Source organism: Marmota flaviventris, chromosome 8 (assembly GCF_047511675.1).
Source record: "Marmota flaviventris isolate mMarFla1 chromosome 8, mMarFla1.hap1, whole genome shotgun sequence".
NCBI lineage: Eukaryota > Metazoa > Chordata > Mammalia > Rodentia > Sciuridae > Marmota > Marmota flaviventris.
In genome coordinates, this window is record NC_092505.1 from 123,800,739 (window position 1) to 123,825,658 (window position 24,920).

A 24,920-nucleotide genomic window follows, 5' to 3' on the forward strand; every position below is an offset into this window, starting at 1 on the left:
AGACAGGCAAAAGGGTTGGGTAAAGTGTAAGGCGCTGCAAACGAATAGTTAGGTGGTGTTATCGCAAAATAGGAACACAGAAAAAGAATCTTGGGCTGGAAAGGCTGCACCATTCCCTTTAAATGACTATTCACAGTACAGAGACTGAACGGTCAGCTGTGAAGCAGCCCACCTAGCGCCCCTCATCCCCAGAAATGGAGTGACAAACAGAGAGGGGTGGAGGGAGGTGGAGAAGCAAAGTCTAGTATTCAAGAACCAAGAAGTCCGTTCTGCATCAGCAGAACGAACAAGACTGGGGAGAAGGGCTGGGAAGAGGCCAGCGAAGAGCCTAGAAGCAGAAGGGTCTCTGGGGAAGGGGCTACCAAGGCCAGGGCATGGGCTGGGTCTCTCCAAAAGGCGGCTTGTCGGGGCTCTGCATACCGCAGTCCGCCGTGAGCCGCAGAGAGGTGGCGCAGCAGCCAGTCAGCCCTGCGGACAGACGCGGAGGCGGCCGGCGGTGCGCCTCCCTCCCGCGGCGCCCGGGATTGGCCTGAGCGCCGCGCGCCGGGCGGGGGCTGCCGGGAGGCCAGCTTGGGAGGCGAGCGCGCGCGCACGCGCACGCGCGGGCACGGCGGCGGCGCGCGCGTGCTCTGTGGGGCGGTGCGGCTGCTGCTGCTGCGGAGCGGGCCATGGCAGTGGGCGGCAGGCGGGTGTAGATCTGCGCTGGGCAGGCGGGAGCTGACTGAAAGGAGCCGAGATGGGAGCGCCGGAACGAGGAGGTCGCGGCGGCTTGGGCTGCTGACCGCGCACCGGGAGCGGGAGCCGGCGGTGGCGGAGCCCCGGGCAGGTGAGCGCGGCGGCACGGGACCCGGATGCGGCGCGGCTGAGGGGTGGCAGGGTTGCGGCGGCCGGCTGAGGTGCCCCCGCGCGGGCCGGAGAGTCGCTCCTGCTGCGCTGCCTGTGGCTCTGGCGACTCTGGTGCCAGCGCCGCGCTTCCTGCCCGCGCGGAGAACACCCGCCCGCCAGCCGGCGGGGACGCCTCGGTAGGCTGCGGCCCGCCCGGGGCTCTCCAAGGTGTGCGGCGCCCCCAGGCCTCCGGGCGGTGGAGACGCGGCCGGGCGCCCGGGCCGCGGGCGCTTTCGGCCCCGCTCCTGAGGGGCGCGGGTGCGGAGTGGCGCGGTACGGGTCCCTTGCGTCTCTGCGGACACATCCGGAGCTTCCCGACCCTCAGGTGCCTTTTTGCGCAGAAGTGTATTTTAGGGGCGGGGATCCTGGACTCGGGGGTTCCGGACGGGACGTGTTTTAGAATCGCAGCGTCGCCACGGACGGGTCCTGGGACCTGGGGCCAAATGTCCTGATTTCCTAATTGAGAATAATAATATGGACTTGTTAGATTGTCGAGGGGGAGGCATAACCCAACAGTAATGGCTCGGTGAATGGTAGCTGTTAGGAGAGTCCTGCTGCAGCATCTCTTGTTAGCAATTGCCAGTTCTTGGCAGCGGGTTTGCGTTTGGGGGCACATTTACTTCCGAACTGCTCTAGTGCTGCAGTAACCTCAACTGGAGTTGCTTAATGCTGGAGCCTGTTATCTTAGTGGCCGAAGTAGAATTCTGTGGTCTCTTCCAAGAGTCAGTAGTCTCTTGGAAAAGGTGGCTTGGAAACCTGTCTTAGAAACCGAGTAGAAACTGCTGCTGTAAGGAAACCAGGTGAATTCAGGATTTGCTTAGGATGGAAGATGGTGGGACACATAAACTTTAAGTGCTTTGCTGTTTAAATAATCTTAAGAGACACTTAAACTCTTGTCACTTGTTACAGAATATAAACACAGGAAGAGTATGGAAACAGCCTTCTTTTTCTGCATTGCTACATCCGAAGGGAGTGACAAGTGCTTTTGTAAACATCATTGTGGGCAGTGTTACTGTCTGGTGAAGTCATAATTAAATTATAAGAGTACTTATTTTGAAGCACTGAATGGATGTTTGGACATATGATTCCTAATAAAATCATCTCCAACGAGTCAGTTCTCAGCAGTTTGTTAATCATTTGGGGATTTTTAGGTTACGTTGTTAGCTTTTATGGTAAAAGCAGAACTGTGTAAGTGGTAATAATGTAGCATAGGAAAGGGTTGTCAGGATAAGGATCTGAACCTAGTTTTAGAACCCAAGTATGAAATAAAGTAAAAATCTTAAGGCTTAAGAAAGGAATTGTGCTGGAGTTGTGGCTCTGGCCTGTAAACCCCAGCAGTCTGGCAGGTGGAGACAAGACAATTTCAAGTTAGAGGCCAGCTTCAGCAATTTAGTGGGACCCTGTCTCAAGAAATAAAAAGGGAATGTAGCTCAGTGGTAAAGTGCCCCTGAGTATCAAGAAAGGAAGGCAGGGGGTGGGATTGTGTTTGTTTTATGCGCTGGGGACCTAACCTAGCACCTTATTCAAGTAAGGCAAGTGCTCTGCCACTGAGCCACATCCCCAGCCCTGAAATTGGAATTGTATTCACCCAAAGCAAAATGATTTAAGAAACAAAAATCTTTTCCTTACACCTCCGATTCACACTTTGACTAAGATATTCCACCTTGAGAGGGTTTATTATTATTATTTTTTTATTTTTAGGAGATAATCCAGTTGGGTTTTGATTTATTGATATTTCCCACCTCTCTTGCTTGTCTTTCCTGTATATGTGTGTTAAGGATTGAACTCCAATATTGTACATGCTATGCACAAATTCTACCACTGAACTACACAACCCCTAGCACCACTTCCTGCCTTTTGTTGTTGTTGTTGACAGACTCGGGACTTTTATAAGTTTTTGCTCCAACTTGTTTTGTGAATATTAATAAATTATATGAAAAAAATTTAAAATGAACCCTGCAGCCTGAATTATATTCTTCTTTGAGATCTTCCCTATTGTCAAATTTAGATTGCTGAACCCAATGGTAGCACCACAGCTAGCCACTCTGAAAAGGGTGGGGGTCAGAATTTACATTTTTTTTTTGGTACCAAGAATTGAATCCAGGGGCGCTTAACTACTGAGCCACATCCCCAGCCCTTTTTTATATTTTATTTAGAGACAAGTCTTACTGAATTGCTCAGGGCCTCACTAAGTTGCTGAGGCTGGCTTTGAATTCACAATCCTACCTCAACCTCCCAAACCACTGGGATTACAGGCATGTGCCATATGTGCCACCCAGCTCAGAATTTACATCTTGCCTCGAATGTGCTAGGCAAGCACTTGTACCACTGAGCCACAACACCAGCCTTTTTAAATATTTTATTTAGAGACAAGGTCTTACTGAATTGCTCAGGGCCTCACTAAGTTGCTGAGGCTGGCTTTGAATTCACAATCCTGCCTCAACCTCCCAAACCACTGGGATTACAGGCATGTGCCACATGTGCCACCCATCTCAGAATTTATAATCTTGCCTCGAATATGCTAGGCAAGCACTTGTACCACTGAGCCACAACCCCAGCCCCTAAGCCTTATTTTATTTTTTGTAAAATAGAGATACTCTAGAGATATTCTACTACTGAGCTACATTCCCGCCCACCCTGCCACCCCTTTTGGTTTGCTTGTTTTTTTTTGAGACAAGGTCTCCCTAAGTACAGAGGCTGGCCTCAAACCTGTAGCTTTCAAAGTTGCTGGGATTGCAGGAGTGGTGGTGGGGGTGGTGGTGGTGAATGACTAAAGAATCAAATAATATAAAAAGAGCCTTCAAATTTCCTAAAAAGTACTGAACTTCAAACTTCTACCTGCTTTTTTTTTTTTTTTTTGGTACATGGGATTGACCCCAGGCATGCTCTACCATTGAGCTACATCCCCAGTTGTTTTTAATTTTTTATTTTGAGATAGAGTCTTATTAAGTTGCCCAAAGTGGCCTCCACCTTGTGATATTTTTGCTTCAGTTTTGAGGAGTTAGAATTACAGGTGTGCACCACCATACCTGATTGAACTTGGGACTCAGGGTCTTATGTTTCCTAGGCAAGCCTTCCACCATTGAGTTACATCCCCAGTCTGTGTTTGTGTGTGTGTATGTGTGGGAGAGAGAGAGAGATAGATAGATAGATAGATACTGGGGATTGAACCCACCCAGTGCTTCCTGCTAGTGCTCTATCATCTTCAACCTTTTAGAAAAATTTTATTTTAGATAAGGTCTGGATGAATTGCCCATGCTGGCCTTCATCTTGCAATCCTCCTGCCTCAGTTTCCTGAATAGCTTGGATTACAGGTTTGTGTCCCCACACCTGGCTTCTGTTTATTGATACCTTAAATATAACATGTTCAGGACTGGTGATGTTGCTCAGTAGAGGAGCACTTGTCTAGCATACAGGAAGTCCTGGGTTCTATCCTCAGTTACCCCCTACCATACACACAAAGTAACATGTTCAAATGCAGCTCTGGATTTCCATTCCTCAACCTATTCATTTCCTAAATGCATTCCTGCCCCATTCCTCACCCTGCTTAATCTAGTGGTCATCTTTATTTTATCTTTTTGTCTCACTGCTACTCCACACCAAACATAACAAGTCCTTCAGAAAATCCTATTAGTTTACTTTCATGGTGTGTTTTGAATACATTTACTACATACTATTTGTATCACCACCACTCCAGTTCTTCCTGGGTAGTTATTATTATTATTTTTTTTTCTTGTGGTACTGGGAATTGAAGACTGAATGCAGGAGCATTCTACTTCTGAGCTATATCCTCAGTCCCAACCCCTGCCTTTGAGACAGGATCTTGTTAAATTGCCAGCCTGGTTTCAAACTTGTGATCCTCTGGCTTCAGCCTTTCTAAATAGTTGCAATCCCAGATTATAGGTGTGCGCCAGTGCACATTGAGCTCCGGATAGTAATTTCTTTACTGGTCTCTTCACCTCTGGTCTTCTTTCAATTTTCACATAGCAATCCAAGTGATCTTTGATCATTCTCCTACCTCAATGGCTTCTCATGGTGCCAAGAAAATCCAAAATTTACTTCAGCTAATTTTCTTGCTCATTTGTTTATGTTAAGGGTTTTTTTTTTTTTTCCCTTCAACATAATACAAACTTCACGATGACAGGGACCTTGCCTATCTTGCCTTTGGTATTCCCAGGAATCAGAACAGTTACTGGAACATTTTTTAGGAATAAGATGAATTATAAAATCTTCTGATTCCAAGTTTAACATGTCTCGAAAACAGTTTACTTTTTTTTTTTAAATTCCATGTTTGTGTAATAGGAAATAAGCAAAAAGCCTGGAGTTAGTCTTTTCTTAAATTAAGTATTTTTAACTCCCTTAAGGGATTTTTTTTTTTTTTTTGGTACCAGGATTGAACCCAGCAGGGGTGCTTAGCCACTGAGCCACATCCCTAGCCCTTTTTTTATGTTTTATTTTGAGACAGGGTCTCACTAAATTGCAGAAGCTGGCTTTGAACTTGCAGTTGCTGAGATTATAGACATGTACCATCACATCCAGCTAGATCTTCAGTAAGGAAGGTGTTTACCTCTGATAAGACTAAGCATTCAGACATTAAATCATTAATAAGAAAAACAAATGCAAGGGCTGGGGTTGTAGCTCAGTGGTAGAACACTTGCCTTGCATGTGTGAGACTCTGGGTTTCATCCTTAGTACCACATAAAAATAAATAAATAAAACAAATGTATTGTGTCTGTCTATAGCTAAGAATGTTTTTTTAAAAATGTGAATTTTATTCATTGTGTACTGAATCACTAGTATTTTTGAAAAAATGAACCAAAGAACAGCTCTCCCATCTTGTTTTTATTTGTTTCCCATCTGGGAAATCAAATCTAGGGCCTCCCATATGCTAGGTAAGCATTATATCACTGAGCTACATCCCTTGCCCTGTTTTGTTTTGGGGAGGCATTGAGTTTTGGTCTTGATTAGAGGGAATTGATTCTAGGATGTGCTAGTTTTATTTTGCAGTACAATCTTATTTAATTCTGCAGTACAATCTTATTTAATATTTCAACAGATAATTGAATTGTTTTTCATTTCAATTAGACATTTATTATTTTTTTGGTACCAGGGATTGAACCCAGGGGCACTTATTCACTGAGTCACATCCCCAGCCCTTTTTTTTTTTTTTTTTAAGAAAGGGTCTGGCCAGGTTGCTTAGGGCCTTTTTAAGTTGTTGAGGCTGGTCTTGAATTTGGGATCCTCCTGCCTCAGCCTCCTAATCTGCTGGGATTCCAGGTGTGTACCACTGTGCCCAAGTTAGTTTATTTTTTGAATCTGAGAACCTTCCATTACATACCTGTGTGTGTATGCACACACCAATGTAGGTGTATGTATATATCCTCTTAACCATTTGATTTGGAGTTATTATATCTTGGGGGTAAATCATCATTATTTGGTTTCTATTGACTTCTTATTTGAGAGCTTTTCATGGATTGTATAATGAGACATAGAATTGCAGATTTTCTCCCTCCCTGAGACCAAGTCTGTATCCCTGAAAGTTATCTAGCCTCTATGAACAAAGAAGGGTTCAGAAAAATCAGAAATATGTAATTTTATTGTCAAAATAGAAATATGGGGGGAAAATACATTGGAGGAACAAATTTAGACAGGAGAACAGTACTTAATGGAATACTAAGTACAAGAGAAGAAAAGAAACATAAGGGAGACTATCATAGATTTTCAAACTTGTATGGGACAAAGTCCCTTCTATGTTTTCCCCCCTTCCACCTCTTATCTCTCACCTCTATCCCATATTTTGGCACTTGGGCTTTTTTCCTTGTCTCCTTTCCATTTCCTGGTTTGTGTGGGCTCTTTTTCTGAGGAGCGTCTATGAGTATGTGGTAGTCAGACCTTATGAGAGAAGCAATTATCCTTTTCCAAAGAGGAGGTTTCTTCCCCCTTACCCTCAGTATCAAGGATGGAACCTAGGCACTGAGCCACATCCCAAGCCCTTTTTAATTTTTTAAATTTTAAGACAGGGTCTCATTAAATTGCTTTAGGTCTCACTAAGTTGCTGAGGTTGGCTTTGAACTTGCAATCATGTTGCCTCAGCCTATTGAACCACTGGGATTTTAGGCATGCCCTATTGTACCTGGCCTAAAAGGAGATCTCTGCTTTCTCATTAAGGTAGTGTTCTTGTCTTCCAGCTATTGGGACTAGTTTTACCCTTTAGCATAGCTTTAAACTTCTAGCTCTCTTTAACTTGTCGTCCCCCGCTCCTCCCGTACTGGGGATTGAACCCAGAGATGCTTTACAATACTAAGCTATATCCCAAACCCTTTTTATTTTTTATTTTGAGGCAAACTCTTGCTAAAGTGCCAAAGCTGGCCTCCAACTTTTGATCCTTCTGCCTTAGCCTCAAGTAGCTGGTGTTACAGGCTCTTATTTCTTTATAGTAATTCCTTGAATATTTAGCAGATAACCTGAGGTTGGCTTTTTTTTTTTTTTAAGAGAGAGAGAGAGAGAGAGAAAGAGAAAGAGAGAGAGAGAATTTTTTTTTTAATATTTATTTTTTAGTTTTCGGCGGACACAACATCTTTGTTTGTATGTGGTGCTGAGGATCAAACCCGGGCCGCACGCATGCCAGGCGAGCGCGCTACCCCTTGAGCCACATCCCCAGCCCCAGCTTTTTTTTTTTTTAATATTTATTTTTAGTTGTAGTTGGATGCTATACCTTTATTTTTATGTAGTGCTGAGTATCAAACCCAGGGCCTTGTGTATGCAGGGTGAATGTTCTACTGCTGAGCCACAACCCCAGCCCGAGGTTGGCTTTTTTTTTTTTTAATTTTTATTTATTTATTTTTTAGTCATACGTGACAATAGAATGCATTTTGATATATAATATATACATGGAATGTACATACATCAATCATATTGTCTATTCTGCTGCCCTTCCTATCCTCCCCTCCTCTCCCATCCTTTCTCTCTATCCAATCTAATGTGTCACACTTTTTTTTTCTTTTTCTCATTACAACATCATATATGTATTCTGTATAACAATGAGGTTCTCCTTCCATCTTCTGTGCAACTCCCCTTCTCCCTCTTTTTCCCTCCCACCTCTCTTCCCTATTTAGTGGTAGTCTTCTCATGCTCTTCCTCCCTATCCCATTTTGAGTCACCCCCTTATATCAGAGAAGCATTCGGCATTTGTTTTTTAGGGATTGGCTAAGTTCACTTAGCATAATCTGCTCTAATGCCATCCATTTGCCTGCAAATGCCATGATTTTATTATTTTTTAGTGCTGAGTAATATTCCATTGTGTATAAATGCCACATTTTTTAATCCATTCATCTATTGAAGGGCATCTAGGTTGGTTCCACATTCTAGCTATTTGGCTTTTTAATTGGGAGTTTACTTCTGAAATCAAGGATGCTAATCTGGACAGTTCCCTATTTTCTGATATTGCTAGAGCTAGGTTTGCAGCTCCAAATCCTCTCTGGTGTAAATCCGGGGACCGAAGCATCCCTGACCCTGTAGTTTGGTTTTTCTGGTGCTCCAACCATTTGGGAGACCACCAGGCAAGTGCTCATTTGCCTTCAAGGGAAATGTGATCCTGATTATCCCTGCCTGCAACAGGAGGATTATGTGGATTAAAAGAAATCCATGGGTAATCCAAAAGCTTTATTTTAAACTACGGTTTAAACATTCCTGACCACAATTTGTCCTTGCATTTATAATGACTAATTTATAATATTTACTAATTGCACATTTCTAATAATAATTTATAATATTAACTAATTGTACTCATCCTGTTATTTAGAAGTAGCAGAGTTGTAAAGTAGAGATAAAGTGGAAAGGATCTAAGGAGTTAGATGATCAACCAGCTTTGCCCACATAATTTGGTGCTGCCTGGGTGGTTTCACTGCAATGTTTGTTAGACCTTGAAGACCTGAATTCCATGAATTCCTTACCTGCTGAGCCACTGTAAGGAATTTGAAGTGACTGTCAACAAGAGGTCAAACTCCATTTTGACATATTGTACTTTACTTCTTCAAATAATTGAACTTTTGTGATCTAAATCAACATTTCATACTATCAGAGTTATAAATTCAACTCAACTTGGAGGAGGGTTTTTAAAAATTTCAGATTATTTAAAATAGCCTATTAACAATTTTCTTAGGAAATAACTTGAAGGCCTGCCATTTGAAATAGGAGATGCTCAGTATTTGTATCTAGTTTACTACTATCTCCAATTACTTAAACATGATAGCACAGTAATTAATTTCTACTAAATTATTGAAATATAATTTCAGTTATTCTTTTATGTTCTTCTGTGTGTGCGTGTGCACAAATAGTCCTGGGGACCCAACCCAAGGCTTCAAGCATTCAAGGCAAGTGGTGATACCACTGGGCCACACCCCTAGACCCATAAAATTATGTATTCTTGAACTACTGATTTAATATAGGTTTTGTATTTAGATTCTATTAAATTGAGCATTTTCTTCATTTTTATAAACCATTTCAAATTGCTTCTGTTATGTGAACAAAAATGTAATTATTTAAAACATGTATTTGCTGGTTATAGTGGAGCACGCCTACAATCCCAGCTGCTTAGGAGGCTAAAGCAGGAGGATCTCAAGTTTGAGGCTAGCCTCAACAATTTAGCAAGGCCCTAAGCTACTTAGTGAGACCTTGTCTTAAAATAAAACATAAAAAGGGCTGAGGATGTGGCTCAGTGGTAGAGCACATCTGGCTGGGTTCAATCCCCAGTATCAAAAAAGTAAAAATAAAGCATGTTTTTGTGGTTGCATATTTTCAAAAGTTAGGTTCCATATTTATGAGCTGTACAGATAACATGCCCCTTAATTAAGATTCATTCCATATAATTTTTTTTTTGTTTTGAGTATTGGGGGGTTTAACCTAGAGGCACTTTACCACTGAGCCACATCCCCCAGACCTTTTAATTTTTTATTTTGCGACAGGGTCTCACTAAGTTGTTTAGGGCCTTGCTATGTTGCTGAGGCTTGCCTAGAATTTGCAATTCTCTTGCCCAGCTTCCTGGGTCACTGGGTTTATAGGCATGAGCCATCGCACCCAGCTTCATTGATAATTTTGAGGGGGAACTCCTGAGGAGAACTAGATGAAATTCTCCTAATGTGTTTAGTTTATGCATTATGATGTGAGCCTAAGGAAACAGGCAAGTTTGGGTCAGTTGGAATTATTTTATTGTTGTTTTTTCCACTTATATAATTGTGGAAATTTCATTCTTTCTTTGGGAATCATTAGTTGCCTTAACTCCTCCTACTCCTCCTCCTCTTTTTTTTTTTTTCTTTTCTTTGTACTGAGGGATTGAATGCAGGGGTGTTTAACCACTCAGCTACATTCCTAGCCCTTTTTATTTTTTATTTTGCGAGAGAGTCTCACTAAATTGCTGAGGCTGGCTTAGAACCTGAGATCCTTCTGCTTCAGCCTCCTAAACTTCTGGGATTACAGGTGTCCACCACTGCATTCATTTTAGTTGTCTTAATTCTTGTGATATAAGCTACACACATTCTAGTATTAATGTGTTTTCTAACAGAGGAGATTTTGGGTTTTGGATCCTTGTTCTGCCTGCAAGGAGTGTCTGATGTTCTTGTAACTTGTTGATGGAACAGTAATTATACTTGTCTGCTTTTAATTGCCATGTGTTCATCATTTTCAAGCCCTAAGCTAATCATATGTTATATATTCCTTTATAGCTCTATAATATTTTCCAACTAGCAAAAATTATTTCACTTATAACTTGGGAAGAATTCACTGTCTTCTTGAGTCCCAGATAATTATTTTTGAATTGGTGATTTATTTAATTCTGTTGTATTTTGTGTATTGTCTCCATCTTTCTTTTATATTCATTTACCATTTAAAGTTGTGGTCATCAATATAGCTTATTAGAAAGGCTATTAGAAAAAATAGTTTATTAGGAAAACTCCCCTGGGTATCTTACTGTATATAAAATCAGGCAGACTAACAATGGGAAACATTTATTGGGTGTTTACTTATGTGGCAGGCTATGCTAAGTGCTCTCTCTGTTACTTTATTTTCATAACAACTCTCTAAGGAAGGTATTAATGATATTCCCCCTTAAGAGATAGGGAAACTGGATATAGTGGTGCATGTCTGTAAGAGCAGTCACTCCTAGGCTGAGGCAGGAGGATCACAAGTTCAAGGCTAGCCTCAGCAATTCGGCAAGATCCTGTCTTAAAATAAAAAGGACTTTAGGTATAGCTCTGAGATAGACTACTCCTGGGTTTGATCCCTAGTACTATGGGAAAGAGAGGGGTTTGGGAGGAGAGAAAGGAGCAAACTGAAGTTATAGGAAGTTAACATGCCAAGTGGCACAGTTTTTAAGTCAGGTTTCAAACCTAGATTTGTCTAACTCTAGAATTTTTGCTTTCTATTGATCATCTCATCCTTTTTTGTTTTTGGTACCAGGGACTGAACCACTGAGCTACATCTCTAGCCCTTTTTAATATTTTATTTAGAGACAGGGTCTCACTGAGTTGCTTAAAGCCTCACTAAGTTGCTGAGGTTGGCTTTGAACTCATGATCCTCCTGCCTCAGCCTCCCAAGTCACTGAGATTACAGGAGTGTGCCACTGCGCCCAGCTCATACTTTTCTTTGTCTTAAGTTCTGAAAGTGGAAAAGTACTATATGTGGGCTGGGGTTGTGGCTCAATGGTAGAGCGCTTGCCTAGCATTTGTGAGGCACTGGGTTTCGCTCCTCAGCACCACATACAAAAAATAAATATATAAAATAAAGGTACTGTGTCCATCTACAACTTTAAAATTTTTTTTTTTAAAGAAAAGGAATATATACATTTAAAGTGTTGTGTTTCCCGGTATAATAACCACCACCCTTATTTTATAATACCTGTGTATTTGAAGACAGCAATCTTCCAGTCATATAGCCATTAACTTACTTTTTAAGTAAGTTAAAAAGTGGGGGATTGAACCCAGGAACACTCTTCCACTGAACTACATCCTCAGCCTTTTTTATTTTTTATTTTGAGACCAAAGTGCCACCACATCTGGCACTTTGAGCGTCCTCCAGGTGATTCTGATAATTTGCTTAAGTTTGAGAATAGCTGTTCTAGTTGTAGATAAGTATAAATGAAATAATCCTTAAAGTAAATTTAATTACTAGTTATAATGATAGCTATGAATGAAAAGTACATGGTATAATGAGAAGATAGAGCAGAAAATCCTAGTTTGTTCTGCAGGTTTAGGGAAGGTTTCCCAGAGGAGGTGATGTTTGAATTGAGATGTGAGTGATGAATGAGTTAGGTCAGTTATTCTCATCTGGTGTTGGGACAAGCTTTAGAGGTTGTTTCAAAAATAAGAGGCAGGGCAGTTTTGGTTGTCATAATGATAGCCTTAGTGAGGTGAAGGACAGCCTGTAAAGCAAAGACTTGTGTTAGTCTTTTGTACTGAGCTAAAGTACTTGTATGTTAGCCATTTATTACTGTGGCAAATACCTGAGATAATCAACTTTTAAGTAGCAAAAGTTAATTTTGGCTCCCAGTTTTGTAGGTTTCTTTCTGTGACCCATTGACCCTATTGCTTTGGGCCTGTGGGAGCACAACGTGTTAGGAGTGTGCTTGGAGTGTGTGGCAGAGGAAATTGTCCATCTCTTGGTGGCCAGGAAGCTAAAAAAGAGAAAGGAGGAGGGGCTAGGTTTCCAGTATTCCTTTCAAGGATATACTCTGATGAATCAACTTTCTTGTAACAGGCACCATCTTCTAAAGTTCTACCACCTTCCTATAGAGCCACTTGGCTGAGGACTGAGTCTGCAACACGTGGGCCTTTGTGGGACATTCAAATCTCAAAATCTAGCAACTTGATGTGTGTCCTGCAGGACCTTCCATCCTGACTTCATATAGATGAATACCTATTTACTTCAGCCTCAAACAGTGAATCTCAACTCTGGCTGCACACTAGAATCAGAGAGCTTTTAAAAGATGCTGAGAAGCTGGGCATGGTGGCACACACCTGTAATCCCAGGTACTCAGAAAGCTAAGGCAGGAGGATTACAAGTTTGTAGCCAGCCTCAGCAATTTACCAAGACCCTATCTCAAAATAAAAATAAGAGGGACTGGGGCTTTAGCTCAATGAGGTGTCCTTGGGTTCAATCCCTAGTACCACAAAGGAATTACCTCAATGGATAGCACAGGTTGAGAGCCATTGGCCTAGGACCTAACTGGATTTTATGTATAAGCAAAATACCTTGAGGCATGGTTTTAATAGTCAGTTTTCCAAGACTGGAGCTGCTTAGTAAATGTAAGGAAAAATTATGCAATTATGCTTTGTTTTTTTAGAACTTTACCAAGAGTTATCTTTCTAAAATTCATGTCACCAATGACATATGCTGGTGGTGCTGTTTAATCACCGAGACGATATATGTATCTGTTGTTCTATGTAGCGATCACATTTAGAAACTAAGTACTGGTGCAACCATTTGATTACCATTTTATTACTTCTAATGTAGTTGTACTGGAACATTTACCATTAGCATGAAAATATTTTTATAATAAATTAATGTTCCTTTTATTTGTCCTTTTTATTATAGTTAGAACTCTACATAATGTGTGGATATGTAATTATTTAAAGTTATGTTTAGCTCCTATTAACTATAAATTTTATTTTAAATGGTTAAGGAAATATTATTTTTAAAATCCCTTTTTAAATTAATGGGCCTAACATAGCTAAGAACTCCCAAATAAGTGAAGGGTTGCACATTGGAAGGCTTTTTAGTGGGAAGCAGCCTGGCATTTTGGAGTAACTACAAGGAGGCCATATATGGCCTGAGAGGAGGGAGGGAGGGAGGGAGAGAGAGACATGTATAGGATAAGGGATGTGTAGATGAGCCAAGTAGGGAGTGAATACTCACAGAGTAGAATCAGAGTGAGATGTGTCTCAAACAGCAGTCTGAAAGCATGGGCATTTATAGTCCCATAAAGTATATTTTCTTAGATTTCAGATATCAAGTTTAGAGGGAAAAGTCTTGGACACCAACTATCAAAATTTGATATCAGTACATAGTTATCATTGTAGTTCTCAGTTGTCTAGGTAACCATCAGCTAGCCACTTGGCTCAGTCACAACTTATGTTATAAGAAAAAGCTCAAAATGGAGTTAGTGTTGTCAAAACAGTCAAATCTACCATAACTAAAATACCAATTTTCTTAGACCCCTGAGAATCATAACATGGCAAAGCACACATCACAACACTAGTCCATGTTCTATTTTTGCCAGATATATACTATTATTCATGATACCACTACCAGTTCAGCATCACATTGTAAATATGGTGTCAGGTTTCTATGATTTCCTTTAATTTGAAGCAGTTTCTTAGCTTTTCTAGTCAAGCACTCTATCATTGAGCTACATCCCCAGCCCTCTTTGTCTTTAATAACTGTGATGTATTTGGAAAATACAGGTTGATTTATGTAATAGAATGTCCCTCAATTCATGTTTGTCTATTCTTCATAATTTGATCCAGATTGTGCATTTTTGGCAGGAGCACCACAGAAGTAATGCTGCATGTCCCTCAGCATAAATGTGATGGTAGTTCATTTCATTATTGGCTTTTTTTTTCCCTTTATTATTGGCCATTTTAACTTTGATCACTTAAGGTCATGTTGGCCCAATTTCTTCACTTAAAAGTTATTAGCTTTGCTTTGGTGATTAATAAGTATTATACTATGGGAAGATCTTTTCAAACTTTTCACCAATTTTACCATCTATTGATCTATTTCTCCTTACCCCAGTACTGGTGATTGCACCTACAGGTACTTTATCATTGAGCTACATTCCTTTATTTTAAGACAGATCCTTGTACTTATGATCCTTCTGCCTTTGCCTCCCAATTAGCTGGGATTATAGGCATGTGCCATTATGCCCAGCTTTGATTTATGTTTTAGTTTTTTTTTACTTGAATCAATTGTTATTGTCATGGTTGCGAAGTGGTGATAAACTTTTGTGTGTGTTTGTGTGGTCCTGGGAATTGAACCCAGGGCCTTGTGCATGCAAGACAAGCACTCTGCTAACTGAGCTATATCCTCAGTGGTGATAAAATTTTAAAGGTTAGCAAAAAGCAAAACTGGCTTCTTCAGCATTCAGCTAACAAATAGAAAAAAAGACTTCCTATATGTATATTAATAATATAAAGCCAAGTCAGAAAAGGCAAGAGTTAAAATGCAAAGAAAAAAATAATTATTAGCATATGAATAAGTTAAGTCCTTCCTAAAAGTGTAATTAGAATAATTTTTTTTTTTTTCACTTATGTTTATTTGTGTTGCTGGATATTGAACCCAGGGCCTATGTATGGTCAGGCACACATTCTACCAGTGAGCCACACTCCCAACCCAAACTTTAGTGGGTTTTTTTTTTGTTTGTTTGTTTGTTAATTATTTATATGTATTTTTTTTAGTTGTTTATGGACCTTTATTCATTTATTTATATGTGGTGCTGAGAATTGAACCCAGCACCTCACACATGCTAGGCAAGCACTCTTTATCACTAAGCCACAACACCAGCCCCCAAACTGTAGTTGTTTTTTTTTTTTTTTTTAAGAGAAAAATATTGAACTTAACAGTAATTCTCCAGCAAGTTAACGATTTGATTATAAATTACCAAACGAGGGGCTGGGGATGTGGCTCAAGCAGTAGCTCGCTTGCCTGGCATGCGTGCGGCCCGGGTTCGATCCTCAGCACCACATACAAACAAAGATGTTGTGTCCGCCGAAAAACTAAAAAAAAAAATAAATATTAAAAAAAAAATTACCAGGGGCTGGGGATGTGGCTCAAGCAGTAGCGCGCTCCCCTGGCATGCGTGCGGCCCGGGTTCGATCCTCAGCACCACATACAAACAAAGATGTTGTGTCCGCCGAAAACTGAAAAAATAAATAAAAATTTAAAAAAAAAAAAAATTACCAAATGATAAAAGCATGTTTTTGAGAGTCTATAGGCAGAGAAAGTTTTAAATTCTAATGAAGTCCATCTTACCTATTGATCCCCCATGGATCATGATTTTTGGTGGTGTCTGAAAGCTAATAACCAATTGGAAGGTGACCTAGTTTTGTCCTAGATGTTTTATAATTTTATATTTTATATCAGAGATTTTGAGTTTCTTTTTTTTAACCATAAAATTTGAGTTTCTTTTTTTAACTAAGATTTTTACTATTGTCAATAAGTAATATTTTTTGACTTTTTAAAAAAAATCTCCTTCAATTCTTAGATAGGACATCAATGCCAATCACAAGTTTCTCAGAAAATTTTTCTCCTAAATATTTTATAGTTTTTTATGTTTTACATCAGAGATACATTTTTCCTTTCTTCCTTTTGTTATTTACTTATTTATTTATTTATTCATACATACATACATACATACATATATACATACATACTGAGGGTTGATCTCAGGGGCTCTGTACCACTGAGCTACATCTCCAGTCTTTTTTTTTTTTTTTTAATTCTGAGATTGGGTTTTACTAAATTGCCCAGGCTGGCTGCCTTCTTCAGTCTCCTGAGTCATTGGGATAATAGCATGCACCACCAAATCTGGCTTTGGGTTTCATTATTGTTGACAAGTAATAATTTTTGCTTTTCTTTCTTTTTAAAAAATTTCTCAGATATAAATTTCATAGTTAGAAGAAAAATAGTGAAGTGAAATTTTGGAACTTTTTGAGGGGTGAATAAGAAGCTCTGTTAACTTCAGATTGCAAAACCACATGTCATATGTAGAAAATAAATCCATCTTTTCCCAGCCCTCAATTTGATGGAGGGAATAAGATGTATATTATAAGAAATCAGCCCTAGAGACAACATACAATATAATGCTTAATCATTGTCTACATTCCCCAGCCCCCTTTTTATTTTTTATTTTGAGTTAGGGTCTTGCTAAGTTCTGAGGCTAGTCTTGAACATGTGATCCTCCTGCCTCAGTCTCCCAAATTGATGGGGTTATAGGCATGCACCAGCATAAACGGCAATAACTGAATGCTTTGCCAATAAAGTATGAACCACCAATGAGCTGTGGTCAAAATTAGGACCTTGGGAATGCCACATTTGTTCTACTGAGAGGGGCTTTCCTAGGTTCCAAACTGCAGAGACTTTCTGAATATCATGACACACAGTCTCTGCATTTTACAGCTTTATTTACAATTGAGAATGGAGGACCAGAGAAGGAGACCATTAGCTCTAATGCATGAAAGCTGCAGTGGCCTCCCTAGAGTTGTAGAGCTGAATGGGCTCAGTGTAAAATCTTACCCCCATAACTGACAATCTTCTCATCCTCTAATTATGACACCTTGACCCAGTCTCACTGAGGTCCTTACTGCAAAAGAATTTATCTTCATTGTCACAAGTGTTTTTTTTTTTTTGGTGGTGCTAGGGGTTGAACCCAGGGTCGTCTTGTGCATGTGAAGCAAGCACTCTACCAACTGAGCCATATCATCAGCTCTTCACAAGTGCTTCTTTAGCTGTCTAACTAACGAGCAAATCTGGATATGTTGATTATCAGGGTATTAGTCTAGTTATATTAAGCAAGAGAGACAAGTGTGTACCCTGTCTTCATTGATGTCAGTGTTTAGAAGAGTGGGAAGGTGGGGCTCATTTACAGAAATGTAAGAAGGCATTGATTTGAAAGTAAATGCAATTAAAGTTAGGAATTTTTTGTATGTGTGTATGCTCAGTGCTGGGGATCAAACCTAGGGTCTTGTATATGCTAGGCATGTACCCCATCTCCATTTAAAAACATCTTATTTGATGAAATGTCAAATATACATGAATTTGATAAACTGTTTGTATTCTTTCTTAGACATCAGTGAGCAGCACTTTCCTTACCTTGACACTACCTCCCCTCCCCCACCATTTTTAAAACAGTAGTGCAATTGTGTCCTAGAAGAGGTGTATGCTTTTAGTCAGAAGACATAGCAGTGGGTGTTCATAGTTTAAGATGATTTTTAGGATCTGCTTTCCTTATTCCCTCAGGGCGTAACTTTGAAAATGTCCAATCTTATGTTGTCACACCAGGTCTGAATATATTCTTTATTCTACTTCTGGCATTGCTATCAATTTATCATGAGACTTTTCTTTTATACATTTCTATTAGTTAAAGTATTTGCCATGCGAAAATCTGCTTAATTCACATATACCTTTTTTTTGGGGGGGGGTGGTGGGAAATGGGGATTGAACTCTGGCACTTGTCCACTGAGCCACATCCCCAGCCCTACTTTGTATTTTATTTAGAGACAGGGTCTCACTGAGTTGCTTAGCGCCTCATTGTTGCTGAGGCTGGCTTTGAACTTGTGATCCTCCTGTCTCAGCCTCCAGAGATGCTGGGATTATAGGCATGTGCCACTGCACATGGCTCACATATACCTTTAATATTAGAGTTTGTGGATGTTTTTCTATATTTACTATTTATTGGAAATTTTATTGAGAAGATATGTGTTATATGTTGTATGAGGCACTGGGAATTCAAAGTTAAAGAAGGCTCATGAACTTTAGGGAACTTTTAGAGAGACAGGTAATTCTAATAAGGTGTGGTAAGTACAAATGGTAGAGCCTCATTGGGTTATTGTGGGAACACTGAACAGAGGAGTGGTTGATTCTCAAAGTATGGCATCCCAGGTCCCTAAACTCCTTCTTAAGGGATCTGCAAGGTCAAAACTATCTTTGTAACAATACTAAGATATTATTTATTCTTTTGTTGTTGTTGTTCTCATTCTCTCACAAGGAGATATTGAAGTTTTCCAGCAGCAGTAGGACTTGTGATATTTCAACAGATGATAATATAGTTGTTATTATCTGTTAAGCAGCCATTACAAAAATGTGAAATATTGTCACTCTTCTCACTAAATGATTTATTTTGAAAATATAGCTTCTAAAAATAAGATGTTAGCCAGATATGATGGCCCATGCCTGTAATCCCAGCAACTCAGGAGGCTAAGACAGGAGGATCACAAGTTTGAGGCCCATCTCAGCAATTTAGTGAGCTCCTAAGCAACTTAGCAAGACCCTGTCTCAAAACACAAAAAGGGCTGGGGATGTGGTTCAGCCAAAGCATCCCTTAGTGAAATCCCTGGTATTTTTTTTTTTTAATATTTATTTTTTAGTTTTAGGTGGACACAATATCTTTATTTTACATTTATGTGATGCTGAGGATTGAACCTAGTGCCTCGTGCATGCTAGGCAAGCGCTCTACCACTGAGCCACAACCCTAGCCCCGAAATCCCTGGTATTAATGAATGAATGAATGAAGTTAAAAAAATGATCTTTTTTTGCATACTGGGGATTGAACCCAGGGGTGCTGTACCACACATCCCAGTCGTTTTCATTTCATTTTGAGGTAGGAACTTGCCAAATTGCTGAGGCTGACCCAAAACTTGCTATCCTCCTGCCTTACCAAGTAGTTGGAATTAGAGGAATGTGCCACCATACCCAGCTAAAAAAATGAATTATTTTTATATCAGAATTTAGAGTTGGGGTTTGTTGCCCATGTCTGCAATCCCATCTACTCACAAGGCTAAAGCTGGACGACAAATTTAAAGCTAGTCTAGGCAAATTAGTGAGGCCCTGTATCAAAATAAAAAACTAAAAGAAATGGGGAGTCAGTCATGGAAGCACATACCTATAATCCCAGTGATTCAGGAGGCTGAGGCAGGAGAATCACAAGTTCAAAGCCAGCCTCAACAACTTAGGGAGACTGTCCCAAAATTAAAACACTGGGGATGTAGCTTAGTGAAGCACCTCTGGTTCAGTCTCTACAAAAATGTGAAATATTGTCACTCTTCTCACTAAATGATTTATTTTGAAAATATAGCTTCTAAAAATAAGATGTTAGCCAGATGTGATGGCACATGCCTGTAATCCCAGCAACTCAAGAGGCTAGGACAGGAGGAGGTGATGAGCATGTAACCGAATAGTAGAGTGCCCCTGGGTTCAGTTCTGGGTGGGTGTGGGGGGAGCCCTCATGAATGGAATTAGTGACTTTATGAAAAAGACTGGAGGGAACTAGCTAGCCAAGCCCTTCTGACTCTTCCATCCTTTTTGCAATGAGAGGATTCCTTAGAGGGCACCATCTATGAGAGATGGACCCTCACTGGACACCAAACATAATAGTATCTTGATCTTGGACTTCCCAGCATCCAGAACTGTTAGACATAATTTTTTTGTCATTTGTAAATTACCCAGTCCTGGATATTTTGTTATAACAGTGCAAGTGGTCTTAGACAATAGTGTTACCATGTGACCCAGCAATTCTACTCTAAAGTGTATACCTAAGAGAATTAAAGTATATGTTGCTCATCCCCAGGACTACAAAAACCCCAGTATAATATTGTTTACTAATCCCAAAGAATTTGGAAGACTCAATAGAGAGGGGTTTGGACTTTTTATTACTCATGTGCACCTCTGGCAGTAGCCAAGACAATACGGAGGGCACACCACACCTACAAGCAGGGGGGATTTATATATAAGATAGATTACATGCACGTACAAATTCCTTCAGATGTCTTATGAACACATTTCTTTACTTCACAACCAAGGTCTTTCTGCTTTGATCCCAATTTGAAGATTGGGGACGAGGGAAAAGGCCAGTTTCCCTATAAAAACATATTTTTTGAAATTCTTTTTATTTCACCACCAGGAACAACAAATCTTCCTAGGCACTAACCAGTGTTAAATCCCAACATATGTTCTTATAAAAAGTTGAACATGGGCAGGAGTGGTGGTACCCTTGTAATTCCAGCAACTTGGGAGGCTGATGCAGGAGGACAGTTGTAGCAATAGAGCAAGACCATGTCTTAAAATAAAAAATAGGAAGGGTTGGGGTTGGATGCAGTAGTACATGCCTGTAATCCCAGCAGCTTGGGAGACTGAAACAGGAGGATCACTAGTTCAAAGCCCCCTCGGCAATGGTGAGGCACTAAGCAATTCAGTGAGACCCTGTCTCTAAATAAAGTACAAAATAGGGTTGTGGATGTGGCTCAGTGGTTGAGTACCCCTGAGTTCAATCCCTGGTACCAAAATAAAATGGGCTGGAAAGAGCACCCTGGATTCAATCCCCAGTACTACAAAACAAGACTTTTGCTTTTTTAAAAAAAAAAAAACAAAAACGGGGATCAAACCCAGGGTACTCTACTATTGAAGTACATTCACAGCTCTTTATTATTATTATTATTTTAAAAATTTTGAGACAGAGTCTTGCTAAATTGCTTAGGGCCTCAACAAGTCACTGAGGCTGGTCTCAAGCTTGTGATCCTGCTGCCTCAGCCTTCCAAGTCACTGGGATTATGTGTGTGCCACCACGCTCAGCTATAAAAAACAAAAACTTGTACATGGATGTACATAGCAACACTATTCATAATATTTGTTGGAAACAACCTAAATGTATGTCAATAAGTGGATAAACAAAAGGCGTTTTATTCATACAATTGAATATTATTCAGCTATTAAAAATGATGTTCTAATATATACATCAACATTGATGAACCTTGAAAACATGCTAAAGCGAATGGGGTCTCTTTTCTCTTGCCCTCTCACCCCAGGTCAAAATTTTATTTTATCTTGGTATTGTGATCAAGATTTGATTCTTTTGTCAATTTTCAATTAGTAACAATTTACCACATATAGTTTTTGCCATAATCAGTTTTATTTTATGTCACTATATTTATCAAGTCTTTTTCTTGGGTCAGACTTTAGAATTCAATTTTACATTGGAGAATGATGTCAGTGTCTGAAATTTCAATTTCTGTAGTCTTCCAATTGTTTTATGTTCCAAATATTTACTCTGCTATGCTATTTGATGGACAGTGAGCAAGGGGGATGTATTCAGAGTAAAAACTTCAGGAACAAAAACATTCAGTTAGCTTTATGAGAACCGATCATTAATCCATCCACCCTTTCATCCACCCATCTCCAGCCACCCTTTCATCCACCCATCCATCCACATATCCATCCATGTAAGCATGTATCCATCTGTGTATGCATTTATTAATCTACTCAAGGGGTTTTCAACCAGGGCAGTTTTGTCATCAGGGGACATTAGGAAATATTAGGAGACTTTTTTTTTTTTTTTTTTTAACTGTCATAAATGGGGAAATGCTACTGGCATCTCATGGGTTAAGGCCAGAGATACTGTTAAATGTCCTTCCAGAAACACATAGTACAGCCCCACAAAATGACTTAAAATTTTAATATTACCAAGCTTAAGAACCCCTGTTTTACCTGTATACTCAGAAAAATGAGATATTATATCCCATCTGATTCAAATGTATGATGTGTCAAGGTCTTTGTACTGTCATGTGTAACTAATTAAAACAAATAAAAAAAAAAAAAAGAAAGAATGTCCACAATATATTGGCACCAGAAAAATAAAAGGGGTGAAAAGAGTTAAAAAAAAAAAAAGAACCCCTGTTTTAACATATCCATTCCCTTATCACCCACCCATTCATCTAAGTGTTTATTGAGCACTAAGTGTCAGTCTTGACTGTAAATCAGAATTAACTGTGGAGCATGTAAAATATACAAATGCACAGATATCATCATTGAATATTCAGATTTTTATTGTTATTTTATGAGGATATTTAATCCAGGGCTTCACAAATGCTATAGACAAAGGCTCTACCACTGAGCTCTATCCTTAATCCCGAATATTAAGATTTTTATAATGAGAAGCTATTGAAGTATAAGGGGTCCCAGTTCAGGGTAATGAAAATGTTCTAAAATTGATTGTGATTATGATTGCACAACTCTGTGCATATACTAAAACCAACTCACATGTATACTTTAAGAGGGTGATATAATTTGGTATGTGTTATAATTTTGCATGTGATAATTTATATGCCTGTAACATTTACCCATTTTTATATATTCCAGAATATTGATTAGTCTTTTATCAGATATGATTTGCAAATATTTTCTCCCATTTTATCTTTTTCAGCACTGGAGATTGAACCTAGGGCCTGAAATATTCTAGGCAAGCACTCTATCATGGATCTATATTCACAGTCCTTTTTATTTTATTTTGAGATAGGGTCATACTGAGTTGCCCAGAATGGCCTTGAATTTGTGCTCCTTTTGCCTCTGCCTCCTAAGTAGCTGGGATTACAGGCAGGTGTGTGTCATCACACCTGGTTTTTCAGCCTGTATTTAAAATGTGTAGAGTTGTAAAGGAATTAAATATCATATAAGTAGTAAAATTTTAATTTTGCCCATTTAGATTAATTTTTTTTTGTTCAACCTTTCTTTGTAGTGTATCTTCTAATCAGAAAAAGTCTTCCATGAAAACTTCACGTTTAAAAAATAAGTAATGCTGTCTATTTTCCTAAAAGAGTAAAATGGGGACTATTATTTTGAGGTAAGTGACAATTTTATATTTTAAATTTCTTCTATTATTTTTTCAGAAGTTAAATGAAGAAGGAAAATGTGAATATTGGTTAGATTCTAAATCTCTTTTTGGGGGGGTTACTGGGGATTGAACTCAGGGGCACTCGACCCAGCCCTATTTTTGTATTTTATTTAAAGACAGGGTCTCACCGAGTTGCTTAGTGCCTCGCTTTTGTAGAGGCTGGCTTTGAACTTGTGATCCTCCTGCCTCAGCTTCCCAAACTGCTGGGATTATAGGCATGTGCCACTGCACCCAGCTAGATTCTAAGTCTTTTAGCTAATCTTTGAGGTGGTGGTGGTGGTGAATCCTAGGTCTCCTTTAAGATAGTCTGATTATTTAGGATTATTTAACACAGAGTTAAAGAATGGAGCTTCATGATAGAAATAGGGGTTAAGTAGTGTGAAAACCTTTTTAGAGAGGTTGATTGGAAACTGAAGAAAACATTTTTTGAATTTGATAGTGAGGAGGTTATTGATGACCTCAGTAGGGGACATTCCAGGAGGGTGCTTGTGGCTGAAAATCTACTTGCAATGGAGTAAAGAGTAAAGAGGAGATGGTAAAATGTATTTGAATATTTCAGCTCTTGATTCTTTTTTCAGTACTGAGGATTAAACTCAGTGCCTTATAAATACAGGCAAGTGCTTTTACCATTGAGCTGCAGCCCTTTTATTTATTTATTTTTGGTGCTGGGGATTTAATCCAGGGGCACTTTAGCACTGATCTACATTCCCACCCTTTTCATTTTTTAAATTTTGAGACAGGGTCTTGCTGAATTGCTTAGGGCCTCCTCAATAAACTTGGGAGGCTGGCCTTGAACTTGTGATCCTCCTGTCTCAGTCTCCCTGTTGTTTGGTGGCTGAGATTACAAGTGTCAGCCACCATGCCCAGCCCTCAGCCTCCCCTTTAAAAAAAGATTTTTAGTTATATATGGACACAATACCTTTATTAAATTAATTAATTAATTAATTTGTATGTGGTGCTGAGGATTGAACCCAGTGCTTCACAAGTGCTAGACAAGCGCTCTACCACTGAGCTACAACCCTAGCCCATCTCCAGCCCTTAAGTTTTCTTTTTAAATTTTTTTATTTTTTATTTTTTAGTTTAACACAATACCTGTATTTTATTTATTTATTTTAATTGGTGCTGAGGATCGAACCCAGGGCCTCGTATGTTAAGGTGAGTGCTCTGCCATGGAGCCACAACCCCAACTCCTTAAGTTTTCTTTTGACACAGGATCTCACTAAGTTCTCCAGGCTGGCCTCAAACTTTCTATCCTCCTGTCTCAACCTCCTGAGTAACTGGAATTATATGTGTGCATCACCATGCACAGCTCCTTTTAATTCATTTATTAGACCAGTAAGTTCTCTGTGCTTAGAATATCGCAATACCTTCTCTAAGCTCTGGAGTTGTAGTTAAGGTGTCCATTGATACTGATTTTAGCTTCTTACAGATCAGTTAATGCCCAACTGTTTTTCATGCCAGTTTTTACTCTCAACTCTACAGGGTTGGACAATAAATAATGTGGTTCTCTCTAGTTATTCTGTTAATAGAATAGACATTTCCTGCCAGGTGTTATCTGGTTTGCTAGGTATTTTAGCACTAATAAGTAGTGTAATTCCTTTTTAGG

The 24,920-nt window shown here is 39.5% G+C and overlaps 1 protein-coding gene across 2 annotated transcripts in view; it reads left to right on the plus strand.

The window, feature by feature from the left end:
* Window positions 1-637: 637 nt before the first annotated feature.
* The window catches only part of Pik3cb (phosphatidylinositol-4,5-bisphosphate 3-kinase catalytic subunit beta), a 134,636-nt gene continuing 110,353 nt past the window's right edge, over window positions 638-24,920 (plus strand). For both annotated transcript variants that reach the window (XM_027933684.3, XM_071615609.1), the window contains exons 1-2: window positions 638-826; window positions 23,159-23,263. The gene's annotated coding sequence lies outside the window, so the exon portion shown is untranslated. The remainder of the gene's footprint in view (window positions 827-23,158; window positions 23,264-24,920) is intronic.